The sequence below is a fragment of the Melospiza melodia genome, chromosome 1 (assembly GCF_035770615.1).
Source record: "Melospiza melodia melodia isolate bMelMel2 chromosome 1, bMelMel2.pri, whole genome shotgun sequence".
Classification (NCBI taxonomy): Eukaryota; Metazoa; Chordata; class Aves; order Passeriformes; family Passerellidae; genus Melospiza; species Melospiza melodia.
In genome coordinates this window covers 59,995,311-60,011,964 of record NC_086194.1, presented here as the reverse complement: position 1 = coordinate 60,011,964, position 16,654 = coordinate 59,995,311, and positions in this window count along the sequence as shown.

Sequence of the window (16,654 nt, the reverse complement as noted above, 5' to 3'; positions counted from 1 at the left end):
CTCCTGAAAAGCTACGATAGGCAGGATGGTGACCAGACCCATGGTGGCACCAGTGCCAAGTTGGGCTGGTTTGATAGTACCAAGTGGCTCCGGCAATCTGCCATCAAAAAGTTGGCAGGCGAGTTTTGTTTTCCAGGGAAAAGCGCCGTTGTTTGTGTTTGGGGGCCTGTGGCTGGGAGTGGCCGGCTGGCTCCTTAGAATCCACGATACGCAGGATGGTTCCCAGACCTGAGGTAGCACCAGTGCCAAGTCGGGCTGGTTTGATAGTACCAAGTGCGTCCTGCAATCTGCCATCCAGAAGCGGGGCAGCTTACTTTTGTTTGCCAGGGAAACGGGCCGAGGTTTGTGTCTGGGGGCCTATGGCAGGGAGTGACCGGCTGGCTCCTGAAAAGCTACGATAGGCAGGATGGTGACCAGACCCATGGTGGCACCAGTGCCAAGTTGGGCTGGTTTGATAGTACCAAGTGGCTCCTGCAATCTGCCATCAAAAGTTGGCAGGCGAGTTTTGTTTTCCAGGGAAAAGCGCCGTTGTTTGTGTTTGGGGGCCTGTGGCTGGGAGTGGCCGGCTGGCTCCTTAGAATCCACAATACGCAGGATGGTTCCCTGACCTGAGGTGGCACCAGTGATAAGTTGGGCTGGTTTGATAGTACCAAGTGCGTCCTGCAATCTGCCATCCAGAAGCGGGGTAGCTTACTTTTGTTTGCCAGGGAAACGGGCCGAGCTTTGTGTCTGGGGGCCTATGGCTGGGAGTGACCGGCTGGCTCCTGAAAAGCTACGATAGGCAGGATGGTGACCAGACCCATGGTGGCACCAGAGCCATGTTCGGCTGATTTCAAAGTACAAAGTGGCTCCTGCAATCTGCCATCAAAATTCAGCAGGCAAGCTTTGTTTTCCAGGGAAAAGCGCCGTTGTTTGTGTCTGCGGGCCTGTGGCTGGAGTGGCCGGCTGGCTCCTTTAAACACACGATACGCCGGATGGTTCCCAGACCCAAGGTGGCACCAGTGCCAAGTTGGGCTGGTTTGATAGTACCAAGTGGTTCCTGCAATCTGCAATCAAAATGTTGGCAGGCGAGTTTTGTTTTCCAGGGAAAAGCGCCGATGTTTTTTTTTGGGGGCCTGTGGCTGGGAGTGGCCGGCTGGCTCCTTAGAATCCAAGATACGCAGGATGGTTCCCAGACCAGAGGTGGCACCAGTACCAAGTCGGGCTGGTTTGATAATAACAAGTGGATCCTGAAATCTGCCATCCAGAAGCGGGGCAGCTTACTTTTGTTTGCCAGGGAAACGGGCAGAGCTTTGTGTCTGGGGGCCTATGGCTGGGAGTGAGCGGCTGGCTCCTGAAAAGCTACGATAGGCAGGAAGGTGACCAGACCCATGGTGTCAGCAGTGCCAAGTTGGGCTGGTTTGATAGTACCAAGTGGCTCCTGCAATCTGCCATCAAAAAGTTGGCAGGCGAGTTTTGTTTTCCAGGGAAAAGCGCCGTTGTTTGTGTTTGGGGGCCTGTGGCTGGGAGTGGCCGGCTTGCTAATTGGAATCCACGATACGCAGGAGGGTTCCCAGACCTGAGGTGGCACCAGTGACAAGTCGGGCCAGTTTGATGGTGCAAAGTGGCTCCTGCAATCTGCCATCCAGAAGCGGGGCAGCTTACTTTTGTTTGCCAGGGAAACGGGCCGAGGTTTGTGTCTGGGTTCCTATGGCTGGGAGTGACCGGCTGGCACCTGAAAAGCTACGATAGGCAGGATGGTGACCAGATCCATGGTGGCACCAGTGCCAAGTTGGGCTGATTTGATAGTACCAAGTGGCTCCTGCAATCTGCCATCAAAAATTTGGCAGGCGAGTTTTGTTTTCCAGGGAAAAGCGCCGTTGTTTGTATTTGGGGGCCTGTGGCTGGGAGTGGCCCGCTGGCTCCTTAGAATCCACGATACGCAGGATGGTTCCCAGACCCAAGGTGGCACCATTTCCAAGTTGGGCTGGTTTGATAGTACCAAGTGCGTACTGCAATCTGCCATCCAGAAGCGGGGCAGCTTACTTTTGTTTGCCAGGGAAACGGGCCGAGGTTTTTGTCTGGGGGCCTATGGCTGGGAGTGACCGGCTGGCTCCTGAAAAGCTACGATAGGCAGGATGGTGACCAGACCCATGGTGGCACCAGTGCCAAGTTGGGCTGATTTGATAGTACCAAGTGGCTCCTGCAATCTGCCATCAAAAAGTTGGCAGGCGAGTTTTGTTTTCCAGGGAAAAGCGCCGTTGTTTGTGTTTGGGGGCCTGTGGCTGGGAGTGGCCAGCTGGCTCCTTAGAATCCACGATACGCAGGATGGTTCCCAGACCCAAGGTGGCACCAGTGCCAAGTTGGGCTGGTTTGATAGTACCAAGTGTCTCCTGCAATCTGCCATCCAGAAGCAGGGCAGCTTACTTTTGTTTGCCAGAGAAATAGGCCTAGGTTTTTGTTTGGGGGCCTGTGGCTAGGAGTGGCCGGCTGGCTCCTAAGAATCCACGATACGCAGGATGTTTCCCAGACCCAAGGTGGCACCAGTGCCAAGTCGGGCTGGTTTGATAGTACCAAGTGGCTCCTGCAAACTCCATCAAAAAGTTGGCAGGCGTGTTTTGTTTTCCAGGGAACAGCGCCGTTGATTTTGTTTGGGGGCCTGTGGCTCAGAGTGGCCGGGTGGCTCCTTAGAATCCACGATACGCAGGATGGTTCCCAGACCCAAGGTGGCACCAGTGCCAAGTCGGGCTGGTTTGATTACACCAAGTGGCTCCTGCAATCTGCCATCCAGAAGTGAGGCAGCTAAGTTTTGTTTGCGAGAAAAAAGGGCCGTGGTTTTTGTTGGGGGCCTGTGGCTGGGAGTAGCCGGCTGGCTCCTTAAAATCCACGATAGGCAGGATGGTTCCCAGACCCAAGGTGGCACCAGTGCCAAGTCGGGCTGGTTTGATAGTACCAAGTGGCTCCTGCAATCTGCCATCCAGAAGCGGGGCAGCTGAGTTTTGTTTGCCAGAGAAAAAGGCTGTGGTTTGTGTTTGGGGGCCTGTGGCTGGCAGTGGCCGGCTGGCTCCTGAAAATCCACGATACGCAGCATGGTTCCCAGACCCAAGGTGGCACCAGTGCCAAGTGGGGCTCGTTTGACAGTGTCAAGTGCCTCCTGCAATCTCCCATCCAGAAGCGGGGCAGCTGAGTTTTTTTTGCCAGGGAAACGGACCTTTGTTTTTGATTGGGCTCTGTGGCCGAGAGTGGTCGGCTGTCTCCTGACAATCCACAATACGCAGGATGGTTCCCAGACCCAAGGTGGCACCAGTGCCAAGTCGGGCTGGTTTGATAGTACCAAGTGTCTCCTGCAATCTGCCATCCAGAAGCGGGGCAGCTGAGTTTTGTTTGCCAGAGAAAAGGGCCGTGGGTTGTGTTTGGGGGCATATGGCTGGGAGTGGCCACCTGGCTCCTTAAAATGCACGATACGCCGCATGGTAACCAGGCGCAAGGTGGCACCAGTGCCAAGTCAGGCTGTTTTTGTAGTACCCAGTGGCTCCTGCAATTTGCCATCCAGAAGCGGGGCAGTTGAATTTTGTTTGCTAGAGAAAAGGGCTGTGGTTTGTGTTTGGGGGCCTATGGCTGAGAGTGGCCGGCTGGCCCCTGAAAATCAACGATAGGCAGGATGGTTCCCAGATCCAAGGTGGCACCAGTGCCAAGTAAGGCTGGTTGTATGGTTCAAAGTAACTCCTGCAATCTGCCATCCAGAAGCGGGACAGCTGAGTTTTTTTTGCCAGAGAAAAGGTCCATGGTTTCTTTTTGGGGCATACGGCTGGGAATTGCCGGCTGGCTCCTTAAAATGCTCGATACGCAGGATGGTTCCCAGAGCCAAGGTGGCACCACTGCCAAGTCGGGCTCTTTTTGTAGTACCAAGTGCGTCCTGCAATTTGCCATCCAGAAGAGGGGCAGTTGAGTTTTGTTTGCCAGAGAAAAGGGCCGTTGTTTGTGTTTGGGGGCCTGTGGCTGGGAGTGTTCGGCTGGTTCCTGAATATGTACGATACGCAGGATTGTTCCCAGATCCAAGGTGGCAGCAGTGCCATGTTGTGCTGGTGTGATAGTCCCAAGTGGCTCCTGCAATCTGCCATCCAGAAGTGGGGCAGCTGATTTTTGTTTGCCAGAGAAAAGGTCCGTGGTTTGTTTTTGGGGGCATATGGCTGAGAGTGGCCGGCTGGCCCCTGAAAATCCACGATACACAGGATGGTTCCCAGATCCAAGGTGGCACCTGTGCCAAGTCGGGCTGATTTGATAGTACTAAGTAGCTCCTGCAATCTGCCATCCAGAAGCGGGGCAGCTTACTTTTGTTTGCCAGGGAAACGGGCCGAGGTTTGTGTTTGGGGGCCTATGGCTGAGAGTGACCGGCTGGCTCCTGAAAAGCTACAATAGGCAGGATGGTGACCAGACCCATGGTGGCACCAGTGCCAAGTTGGGCTGGTTTGATAGTACCAAGTGGTTCCTGCAATCTGCCATCCAGAAGCAGGGCAGCTGAGTTTTGTTTGCCAGAGAAAAGGGCCTTGGTTTGTGTTTGGGGGCATATGGCTGGGTGTGGCCAGCTGGCTCCTTAAAATGCACGATATGCAACATGGCTCCCAGACCCAAGGTGGCACAAGTGCCAAGTTGGGCTGGTTTGATAGTACCAAGTGGCTCCTGCAATCTTCCATGATCACGTGGAGAAATACTTTCTGGTTTCAGCCTCATGCTCTTTCTTCTCTCCCTCAACTTCTCTATCACCTCTCATCTGGTTCACATGCGCTGTCTTCAAGGTCCACAGGCTACTTTTCACAGAATCTTCTGGCCTGATGAAGTAAGGATGATGAATAGAACAGAGCTGGGATCTATTTTCCAGTTTGGATAAAATGCATTCTGCACACAAATCCAAGGAGAACGGGCTGCCCCGATGCCCAGAAAATCTTTCACTCCTGCTAGTGTTCTACGTCAACCGCAACTTAGTCTGAAAGAAAAGCTTTTTCTCTGAGAGCATCTGAGAGGTTTGCATGAAGCACTGATATCTGACATATGCAATTTTGAATAGGAGAGGAAAAAGAAAATGGCAAGGAGTTTTTAATTTTAGTGGTTTCAATTTTAATTTCCGTGCACTTTTTCAAAACTTGTCAGCTCAAATGCCCATCAACATCTTTTAGTCATCTGTAAGTCAGTATTCATATAAAATGTGCTTCAAATCCAAAGAATTTCAAATTTGCACTCCAAGCTTCTATGCCTAGATTTATGATTTCCTACACATATTAGATGAAAGGAAGGCCTTTTTTACTGTGGGAGTGCTGGAACACTGGAACAGGTTGCCCAGAGAAGTTGTGGGTGTCCCATCCCTGAAAGTATTCAAGGTCACCCTGGACGGGGCTTGGAGCAGCAACAAAGGAGAAGCTTGATGGTAGAGAAACAAAGTTGGACTATAGAAGAAACTCGGATTGAAGTATAGGATCAAGTTTTCTCTCAGCTCTTGGGGTAAATTCAAAGTTGTACAAAATGACATTTATCTGTGCTATTCACTACTGTAACAGAAAGTTTCATGAAAACTGTACAGAAGATAGTAAATTTTAAAAGAGATAAGAATTACAGCATAAAATCCATGGGATAGGTTACAACATGAGACACTCTCTAAGAGAAAATCTCTGTGTTTCAGCACTTCATCGGGGTAAGATTTCATGAAGTGCCAAAGAAGGCGGCAAAATATCATTCGGGACATTATTTACTGGAATTCAGCCTGGCCATTAGTAGGAACTGCCTTTGAACATATCATGTAGATATACCACACACACTTTCCCTTCACTGAAAAATTACTGTTTACAACAAATAAGCAATTGACGATCAAAATTGATTGAAAGCATCTTAAACATGTCAAGTATTTCATTGTAGATGATCTGTGATCCAAATGCTTCTTCCACCTTCGAGAGGGACAGAAGAATTCTTCCATATCATGATGGTTTAAAATTGTATCAACCAATGTTTTCTGCTGAAAAGATATCATCTATTTTTTTCTATTTTTGGAAGAAAATATTCCTAGACATACAACAGGTGAGAACTAAGTAATTTTAAAGAAACAAATGAAATGAAAATATTCTGTAAATAGAATGAAATGAAAAGCTGTGTTTTAAATAGGAGCTAAATATTAAACAGAATTTTTGTACCAGGCATTTGAATTACTGCACCAGCTCTTTTGCCCATCAAGAGAGGCATTTAGCATTTCAGTCTTTTCCAAGGTGTTCATGATCTGCTATGCTGATCTCTGTGTGTGCCTAGGTGTGTGTGGAGGGGGGGGCATATGAAGGGGAGTGTGTATGTTTGCTTTACAATTGTTGTGGCAGATTCATGCCTCAGCTCCACATTTTGTTTTAAAAAGGTCACACCGAGTGGATATGAAGTTTACTATCAACAAGAGATCGATTCCCAAATCATCCATTTGACTCTCCCTTATAAATCATGTGCTTTGTTGCATATTTTATCAAATATACTTTCAAGCCAGATGGAGGAAGGAGGATGTGGGAATCCCTCCACCATCTTGCAACTTTTATGTAAGTAGGTTTTCAAGAAAATCATCATTTCTCTTTTAAATATGTCTGGAACAGGCATGATGGTAGTGTCAACCTGTTGGAGTTTTTGTTGCTGGAAGAAGTTGTACAAAAGGATTGGTTTTTACATTGACCAGTTACTGAATCAAGCGCAGGAATACATTGGAAATTTAGCTGGGGGTTCCTTTTCCCAGCAGACTACTTCTAGAACGAGCTTGTACACTGAAGCTGACTCTTTTGCTCTCTTTTTGTTTCTTTCCTATTTTCTTGGCTTCTTTGCCACTATCTAGACAATTTTGGAACTTTGTTCCCAACTAAAATGGTTTCAATAGTCTGATTGTGATCATACATTTTTACAAGGAATTTTTAAAATCTTTCCTCGAGTCCAGAAAGTCAAGGACTTAGATCTTTTTCTTCCCTTATCAATATTGCCATGAAATTGATAAATAAAGACCAACTCTTTATTTTTGTTTTTAACCCACGTAGATAATTCCCATCCATTAATCCATTTTGTGGACCAATAGCTGCCATTCTGATGGAAGCTGTCACTTCTTAACAATAGGCATTCTGTGACTATGTTGACAGCACTTTGGGTGAAGATCCTAACTGGTCTTAGATATACATAGGGAGAAATTTGCTCAGCCAGTGTCAGTCTTAAGCATGCGTATCAGAAGATCTTTCTAGAGCTGGGAATTTTCCCATGAAAGGGATTCAGTTAGGGAAGAGACACTTGTGCCAGAGTTTTACATTCTTCTTGAACACTGCTTAAGGAACTTAGATGCCATGTCCATTTGGATCTCTGTCTGCACAGAACTTTGTCATGCCAGTGCTTTGAAATGCATCTTGAAGAGAATTCACTAGCACAGAATGAAAGAGAGTGGAAGGGGTTGGTGGGGCTAACCAGGCCCAACCCCCCTGCCTAAACCAGGATACCTAGAGCCTCTTGCCCAGGATTCTATCTGGGTGTACTTTTAATGTCTTCAAAGATCCAGGCTCCACAATCTTTCTGGGCAGTCTGTGCCGTGGTTCAGTCACCCTGACAGTAAAGAAACATTTACTGATGTTCAAAGGCAATCTCCTGTATTTCAGTGTGTGCCCACTGCCTCTTGTCTTTTCCCTCAGCATCACTGAAAAGACACTGATTCCCTCCCCTTTGCACTATTGCTTCCATATGTATGTGTGATGCCATGTAGAGGTATGTCAAAAACCTCCCTGAAGCCCAGGCAGATAATATTCCCTTCATCTACCAGTCAAGTTGATTCATCAGAGGAGTTTAAAGTGATGTTCAGCATGAAATTCCCCTGAAAAATCATGCTAACTACATTATTTGGTCATCTGTCATGTGCCTGGCAAGGATTTCCAGGAAGAGCTGCTTCATCAACTTCCTGGGGATAAAAAAGAGGCTGGCTGGTTTGTACTATGGCGAGTCCTCTTAATTGCCTTTTTTGAAGATGGGTGTCATTTGCTAACATCCACTCTTTAGCCTCTCTTGTCGTCTACATCTTAGCAAAACGCTTTTCCACTATGTCTGGCTAGGAAAAACTGTGCCAGCACAGAAAACATCTCCCATCGTGTTCTAGAAGTTGCACGGATGTCTGCCAAGTGTTTGGCAGGAAGAAAAGAAAAGTTGTCCAAAACAGCTTCCAATCGAATGTTCCTGTGATTGGAAAAGTCAGGAGAGTGCAAAGGTACTGTTTTCTATCAGTTGGCAAGGTGCGCACACAATCCCAGTGTTGTACAGCTTGCTTCTTCACCTTCCCGAAGCTGCCGCTCTCGCCGGCTGCCGGAGCCCAAGAAGCGGCTTCTTCGCGCAAAGACGATTGTGCCGCTCACAGTGCTCTCCTTAGCGCGGCTTCTGCCGAAAGACGCCCGGCAGCGGCTCTTACCTCCGGAGAGCATCCTACCTTCGTCTTTCTCGTCTTTTGTAGTCTACATCTTAGCAAAACGCTTTTCCACTATGTCTGGCTAGGAAAAACTGTGCCAGCACAGAAAACATCTCCCATCGTGTTCTAGAAGTTGCACGGATGTCTGCCAAGTGTTTGGCAGGAAGAAAAGAAAAGTTGTCCAAAACAGCTTCCAATCGAATGTTCCTGTGATTGGAAAAGTCAGGAGAGTGCAAAGGTACTGTTTTGTATCAGTTGGCAAGGTGCGCACACAATCCCAGTGTTGTACAGCTTGCTTCTTCACCTTCCCGAAGCTGCCGCTCTCGCCGGCTGCCGGAGCCCAAGAAGCGGCTTCTTCGCGCAAAGACGATTGTGCCGCTCACAGTGCTCTCCTTAGCGCGGCTTCTGCCGAAAGACGCCCGGCAGCGGCTCTTACCTCCGGAGAGCATCCTACCTTCGTCTTTCGCGTCTTTTGTAGTCTACATCTTAGCAAAACGCTTTTCCACTATGTCTGGCTAGGAAAAACTGTGCCAGCACAGAAAACATCTCCCATCGTGTTCTAGAAGTTGCACGGATGTCTGCCAAGTGTTTGGCAGGAAGAAAAGAAAAGTTGTCCAAAACAGCTTCCAATCGAATGTTCCTGTGATTGGAAAAGTCAGGAGAGTGCAAAGGTACTGTTTTCTATCAGTTGGCAAGGTGCGCACACAATCCCAGTGTTGTACAGCTTGCTTCTTCACCTTCCCGAAGCTGCCGCTCTCGCCGGCTGCCGGAGCCCAAGAAGCGGCTTCTTCGCGCAAAGACGATTGTGCCGCTCACAGTGCTCTCCTTAGCGCAGCTTCTGCCGAAAGACGCCCGGCAGCGGCTCTTACCTCCTGAGAGTGGCAGCTTCGGGAAGGTGAAGAAGCAAGCTGTACAACACTGGGATTGTGTGCGCACCTTGCCAACTGATAGAAAACAGTACCTTTGCACTCTCCTGACTTTTCCAATCACAGGAACATTCGATTGGAAGCTGTTTTGGACAACTTTTCTTTTCTTCCTCCCAAACACTTGGCAGACATCCGTGCAACTTCTAGAAAACGATGGGAGATGTTTTCTGTGCTGGCACGGGTTTTCCTAGCCAGACATAGTGGAAAAGCGTTTTGCTAAGATGTAGACTACAAAAGACGCGAAAGACGAAGGTAGGATGCTCTCCGGAGGTAAGAGCCGCTGCCGGGCGTCTTTCGGCAGAAGCCGCGCTAAGGAGAGCACTGTGAGCGGCACAATCGTCTTTGCGCGAAGAAGCCGCTTCTTGGGCTCCGGCAGCCGGCGAGAGCGGCAGCTTCGGGAAGGTGAAGAAGCAAGCTGTACAACACTGGGATTGTGTGCGCACCTTGCCAACTGATAGAAAACAGTACCTTTGCACTCTCCTGACTTTTCCAATCACAGGAACATTCGATTGGAAGCTGTTTTGGACAACTTTTCTTTTCTTCCTGCCAAACACTTGGCAGACATCCGTGCAACTTCTAGAACACGATGGGAGATGTTTTCTGTGCTGGCACAGTTTTTCCTAGCCAGACATAGTGGAAAAGCGTTTTGCTAAGATGTAGACTACAAAAGACGCGAAAGACGAAGGTAGGATGCTCTCCGGAGGTAAGAGCCGCTGCCGGGCGTCTTTCGGCAGAAGCCGCGCTAAGGAGAGCACTGTGAGCGGCACAATCGTCTTTGCGCGAAGAAGCCGCTTCTTGGGCTCCGGCAGCCGGCGAGAGCGGCAGCTTCGGGAAGGTGAAGAAGCAAGCTGTACAACACTGGGATTGTGTGCGCACCTTGCCAACTGATAGAAAACAGTACCTTTGCACTCTCCTGACTTTTCCAATCACAGGAACATTCGATTGGAAGCTGTTTTGGACAACTTTTCTTTTCTTCCTGCCAAACACTTGGCAGACATCCGTGCAACTTCTAGAACACGATGGGAGATGTTTTCTGTGCTGGCACAGTTTTTCCTAGCCAGACATAGTGGAAAAGCGTTTTGCTAAGATGTAGACTACAAAAGACGCGAAAGACGAAGGTAGGATGCTCTCCGGAGGTAAGAGCCGCTGCCGGGCGTCTTTCGGCAGAAGCCGCGCTAAGGAGAGCACTGTGAGCGGCACAATCGTCTTTGCGCGAAGAAGCCGCTTCTTGGGCTCCGGCAGCCGGCGAGAGCGGCAGCTTCGGGAAGGTGAAGAAGCAAGCTGTACAACACTGGGATTGTGTGCGCACCTTGCCAACTGATAGAAAACAGTACCTTTGCACTCTCCTGACTTTTCCAATCACAGGAACATTCGATTGGAAGCTGTTTTGGACAACTTTTCTTTTCTTCCTGCCAAACACTTGGCAGACATCCGTGCAACTTCTAGAACACGATGGGAGATGTTTTCTGTGCTGGCACAGTTTTTCCTAGCCAGACATAGTGGAAAAGCGTTTTGCTAAGATGTAGACTACAAAAGACGCGAAAGACGAAGGTAGGATGCTCTCCGGAGGTAAGAGCCGCTGCCGGGCGTCTTTCGGCAGAAGCCGCGCTAAGGAGAGCACTGTGAGCGGCACAATCGTCTTTGCGCGAAGAAGCCGCTTCTTGGGCTCCGGCAGCCGGCGAGAGCGGCAGCTTCGGGAAGGTGAAGAAGCAAGCTGTACAACACTGGGATTGTGTGCGCACCTTGCCAACTGATACAAAACAGTACCTTTGCACTCTCCTGACTTTTCCAATCACAGGAACATTCGATTGGAAGCTGTTTTGGACAACTTTTCTTTTCTTCCTGCCAAACACTTGGCAGACATCCGTGCAACTTCTAGAACACGATGGGAGATGTTTTCTGTGCTGGCACAGTTTTTCCTAGCCAGACATAGTGGAAAAGCGTTTTGCTAAGATGTAGACTACAAAAGACGAGAAAGACGAAGGTAGGATGCTCTCCGGAGGTAAGAGCCGCTGCCGGGCGTCTTTCGGCAGAAGCCGCGCTAAGGAGAGCCCTGTGAGCGGCACAATCGTCTTTGCGCGAAGAAGCCGCTTCTTGGGCTCCGGCAGCCGGCGAGAGCGGCAGCTTCGGGAAGGTGAAGAAGCAAGCTGTACAACACTGGGATTGTGTGCGCACCTTGCCAACTGATAGAAAACAGTACCTTTGCACTCTCCTGACTTTTCCAATCACAGGAACATTCGATTGGAAGCTGTTTTGGACAACTTTTCTTTTCTTCCTGCCAAACACTTGGCAGACATCCGTGCAACTTCTAGAACACGATGGGAGATGTTTTCTGTGCTGGCACAGTTTTTCCTAGCCAGACATAGTGGAAAAGCGTTTTGCTAAGATGTAGACGACAAGAGAGGCTAAAGAGTGGATGTTAGCAAATGACACCCATCTTCAAAAAAGGCAATTAAGAGGACTCGCCATAGTACAAACCAGCCAGCCTCTTTTTTATCCCCAGGAAGTTGATGAAGCAGCTCTTCCTGGAAATCCTTGCCAGGCACATGACAGATGACCAAATAATGTAGTTAGCATGATTTTTCAGGGGAATTTCATGCTGAACATCACTTTAAACTCCTCTGATGAATCAACTTGACTGGTAGATGAAGGGAATATTATCTGCCTGGGCTTCAGGGAGGTTTTTGACATACCTCTACATGGCATCACACATACATATGGAAGCAATAGTGCAAAGGGGAGGGAATCAGTGTCTTTTCAGTGATGCTGAGGGAAAAGACAAGAGGCAGTGGGCACACACTGAAATACAGGAGATTGCCTTTGAACATCAGTAAATGTTTCTTTACTGTCAGGGTGACTGAACCACGGCACAGACTGCCCAGAAAGATTGTGGAGCCTGGATCTTTGAAGACATTAAAAGTACACCCAGATAGAATCCTGGGCAAGAGGCTCTAGGTATCCTGGTTTAGGCAGGGGGGTTGGGCCTGGTTAGCCCCACCAACCCCTTCCACTCTCTTTCATTCTGTGCTAGTGAATTCTCTTCAAGATGCATTTCAAAGCACTGGCATGACAAAGTTCTGTGCAGACAGAGATCCAAATGGACATGGCATCTAAGTTCCTTAAGCAGTGTTCAAGAAGAATGTAAAACTCTGGCACAAGTGTCTCTTCCCTAACTGAATCCCTTTCATGGGAAAATTCCCAGCTCTAGAAAGATCTTCTGATACGCATGCTTAAGACTGACACTGGCTGAGCAAATTTCTCCCTATGTATATCTAAGACCAGTTAGGATCTTCACCCAAAGTGCTGTCAACATAGTCACAGAATGCCTATTGTTAAGAAGTGACAGCTTCCATCAGAATGGCAGCTATTGGTCCACAAAATGGATTAATGGATGGGAATTATCTACGTGGGTTAAAAACAAAAATAAAGAGTTGGTCTTTATTTATCAATTTCATGGCAATATTGATAAGGGAAGAAAAAGATCTAAGTCCTTGACTTTCTGGACTCGAGGAAAGATTTTAAAAATTCCTTGTAAAAATGTATGATCACAATCAGACTATTGAAACCATTTTAGTTGGGAACAAAGTTCCAAAATTGTCTAGATAGTGGCAAAGAAGCCAAGAAAATAGGAAAGAAACAAAAAGAGAGCAAAAGAGTCAGCTTCAGTGTACAAGCTCGTTCTAGAAGTAGTCTGCTGGGAAAAGGAACCCCCAGCTAAATTTCCAATGTATTCCTGCGCTTGATTCAGTAACTGGTCAATGTAAAAACCAATCCTTTTGTACAACTTCTTCCAGCAACAAAAACTCCAACAGGTTGACACTACCATCATGCCTGTTCCAGACATATTTAAAAGAGAAATGATGATTTTCTTGAAAACCTACTTACATAAAAGTTGCAAGATGGTGGAGGGATTCCCACATCCTCCTTCCTCCATCTGGCTTGAAAGTATATTTGATAAAATATGCAACAAAGCACATGATTTATAAGGGAGAGTCAAATGGATGATTTGGGAATCGATCTCTTGTTGATAGTAAACTTCATATCCACTCGGTGTGACCTTTTTAAAACAAAATGTGGAGCTGAGGCATGAATCTGCCACAACAATTGTAAAGCAAACATACACACTCCCCTTCATATGCCCCCCCCTCCACACACACCTAGGCACACACAGAGATCAGCATAGCAGATCATGAACACCTTGGAAAAGACTGAAATGCTAAATGCCTCTCTTGATGGGCAAAAGAGCTGGTGCAGTAATTCAAATGCCTGGTACAAAAATTCTGTTTAATATTTAGCTCCTATTTAAAACACAGCTTTTCATTTCATTCTATTTACAGAATATTTTCATTTCATTTGTTTCTTTAAAATTACTTAGTTCTCACCTGTTGTATGTCTAGGAATATTTTCTTCCAAAAATAGAAAAAAATAGATGATATCTTTTCAGCAGAAAACATTGGTTGATACAATTTTAAACCATCATGATATGGAAGAATTCTTCTGTCCCTCTCGAAGGTGGAAGAAGCATTTGGATCACAGATCATCTACAATGAAATACTTGACATGTTTAAGATGCTTTCAATCAATTTTGATCGTCAATTGCTTATTTGTTGTAAACAGTAATTTTTCAGTGAAGGGAAAGTGTGTGTGGTATATCTACATGATATGTTCAAAGGCAGTTCCTACTAATGGCCAGGCTGAATTCCAGTAAATAATGTCCCGAATGATATTTTGCCGCCTTCTTTGGCACTTCATGAAATCTTACCCCGATGAAGTGCTGAAACACAGAGATTTTCTCTTAGAGAGTGTCTCATGTTGTAACCTATCCCATGGATTTTATGCTGTAATTCTTATCTCTTTTAAAATTTACTATCTTCTGTACAGTTTTCATGAAACTTTCTGTTACAGTAGTGAATAGCACAGATAAATGTCATTTTGTACAACTTTGAATTTACCCCAAGAGCTGAGAGAAAACTTGATCCTATACTTCAATCCGAGTTTCTTCTATAGTCCAACTTTGTTTCTCTACCATCAAGCTTCTCCTTTGTTGCTGCTCCAAGCCCCGTCCAGGGTGACCTTGAATACTTTCAGGGATGGGACACCCACAACTTCTCTGGGCAACCTGTTCCAGTGTTCCAGCACTCCCACAGTAAAAAAGGCCTTCCTTTCATCTAATATGTGTAGGAAATCATAAATCTAGGCATAGAAGCTTGGAGTGCAAATTTGAAATTCTTTGGATTTGAAGCACATTTTATATGAATACTGACTTACAGATGACTAAAAGATGTTGATGGGCATTTGAGCTGACAAGTTTTGAAAAAGTGCACGGAAATTAAAATTGAAACCACTAAAATTAAAAACTCCTTGCCATTTTCTTTTTCCTCTCCTATTCAAAATTGCATATGTCAGATATCAGTGCTTCATGCAAACCTCTCAGATGCTCTCAGAGAAAAAGCTTTTCTTTCAGACTAAGTTGCGGTTGACGTAGAACACTAGCAGGAGTGAAAGATTTTCTGGGCATCGGGGCAGCCCGTTCTCCTTGGATTTGTGTGCAGAATGCATTTTATCCAAACTGGAAAATAGATCCCAGCTCTGTTCTATTCATCATCCTTACTTCATCAGGCCAGAAGATTCTGTGAAAAGTAGCCTGTGGACCTTGAAGACAGCGCATGTGAACCAGATGAGAGGTGATAGAGAAGTTGAGGGAGAGAAGAAAGAGCATGAGGCTGAAACCAGAAAGTATTTCTCCACGTGATCATGGAAGATTGCAGGAGCCACTTGGTACTATCAAACCAGCCCAACTTGGCACTTGTGCCACCTTGGGTCTGGGAGCCATGTTGCATATCGTGCATTTTAAGGAGCCAGCTGGCCACACCCAGCCATATGCCCCCAAACACAAACCAAGGCCCTTTTCTCTGGCAAACAAAACTCAGCTGCCCTGCTTCTGGATGGCAGATTGCAGGAACCACTTGGTACTATCAAACCAGCCCAACTTGGCACTGGTGCCACCATGGGTCTGGTCACCATCCTGCCTATTGTAGCTTTTCAGGAGCCAGCCGGTCACTCTCAGCCATAGGCCCCCAAACACAAACCTCGGCCCGTTTCCCTGGCAAACAAAAGTAAGCTGCCCCGCTTCTGCATGGCAGATTGCAGGAGCTACTTAGTACTATCAAATCAGCCCGACTTGGCACAGGTGCCACCTTGGATCTGGGAACCATCCTGTGTATCGTGGATTTTCAGGGGCCAGCCGGCCACTCTCAGCCATATGCCCCCAAAAACAAACCACGGACCTTTTCTCTGGCAAACAAAAATCAGCTGCCCCACTTCTGGATGGCAGATTGCAGGAGCCACTTGGGACTATCACACCAGCACAACATGGCACTGCTGCCACCTTGGATCTGGGAACAATCCTGCGTATCGTACATATTCAGGAACCAGCCGAACACTCCCAGCCACAGGCCCCCAAACACAAACAACGGCCCTTTTCTCTGGCAAACAAAACTCAACTGCCCCTCTTCTGGATGGCAAATTGCAGGACGCACTTGGTACTACAAAAAGAGCCCGACTTGGCAGTGGTGCCACCTTGGCTCTGGGAACCATCCTGCGTATCGAGCATTTTAAGGAGCCAGCCGGCAATTCCCAGCCGTATGCCCCAAAAAGAAACCATGGACCTTTTCTCTGGCAAAAAAAACTCAGCTGTCCCGCTTCTGGATGGCAGATTGCAGGAGTTACTTTGAACCATACAACCAGCCTTACTTGGCACTGGTGCCACCTTGGATCTGGGAACCATCCTGCCTATTGTTGATTTTCAGGGGCCAGCCGGCCACTCTCAGCCATAGGCCCCCAAACACAAACCACAGCCCTTTTCTCTAGCAAACAAAATTCAACTGCCCCGCTTCTGGATGGCAAATTGCAGGAGCCACTGGGTACTACAAAAACAGCCTGACTTGGCACTGGTGCCACCTTGCGTCTGGTTACCATGCGGCGTATCGTGCATTTTAAGGAGCCAGGTGGCCACTCCCAGCCATATGCCCCCAAACACAACCCACGGCCCTTTTCTCTGGCAAACAAAACTCAGCTGCCCCGCTTCTGGATGGCAGATTGCAGGAGACACTTGGTACTATCAAACCAGCCCGACTTGGCACTGGTGCCACCTTGGGTCTGGGAACCATCCTGCGTATTGTGGATTGTCAGGAGACAGCCAACCACTCTCGGCCACAGAGCCCAATCAAAAACAAAGGTCCGTTTCCCTGGCAAAAAAAACTCAGCTGCCCCGCTTCTGGATGGGAGATTGCAGGAGGCACTTGAC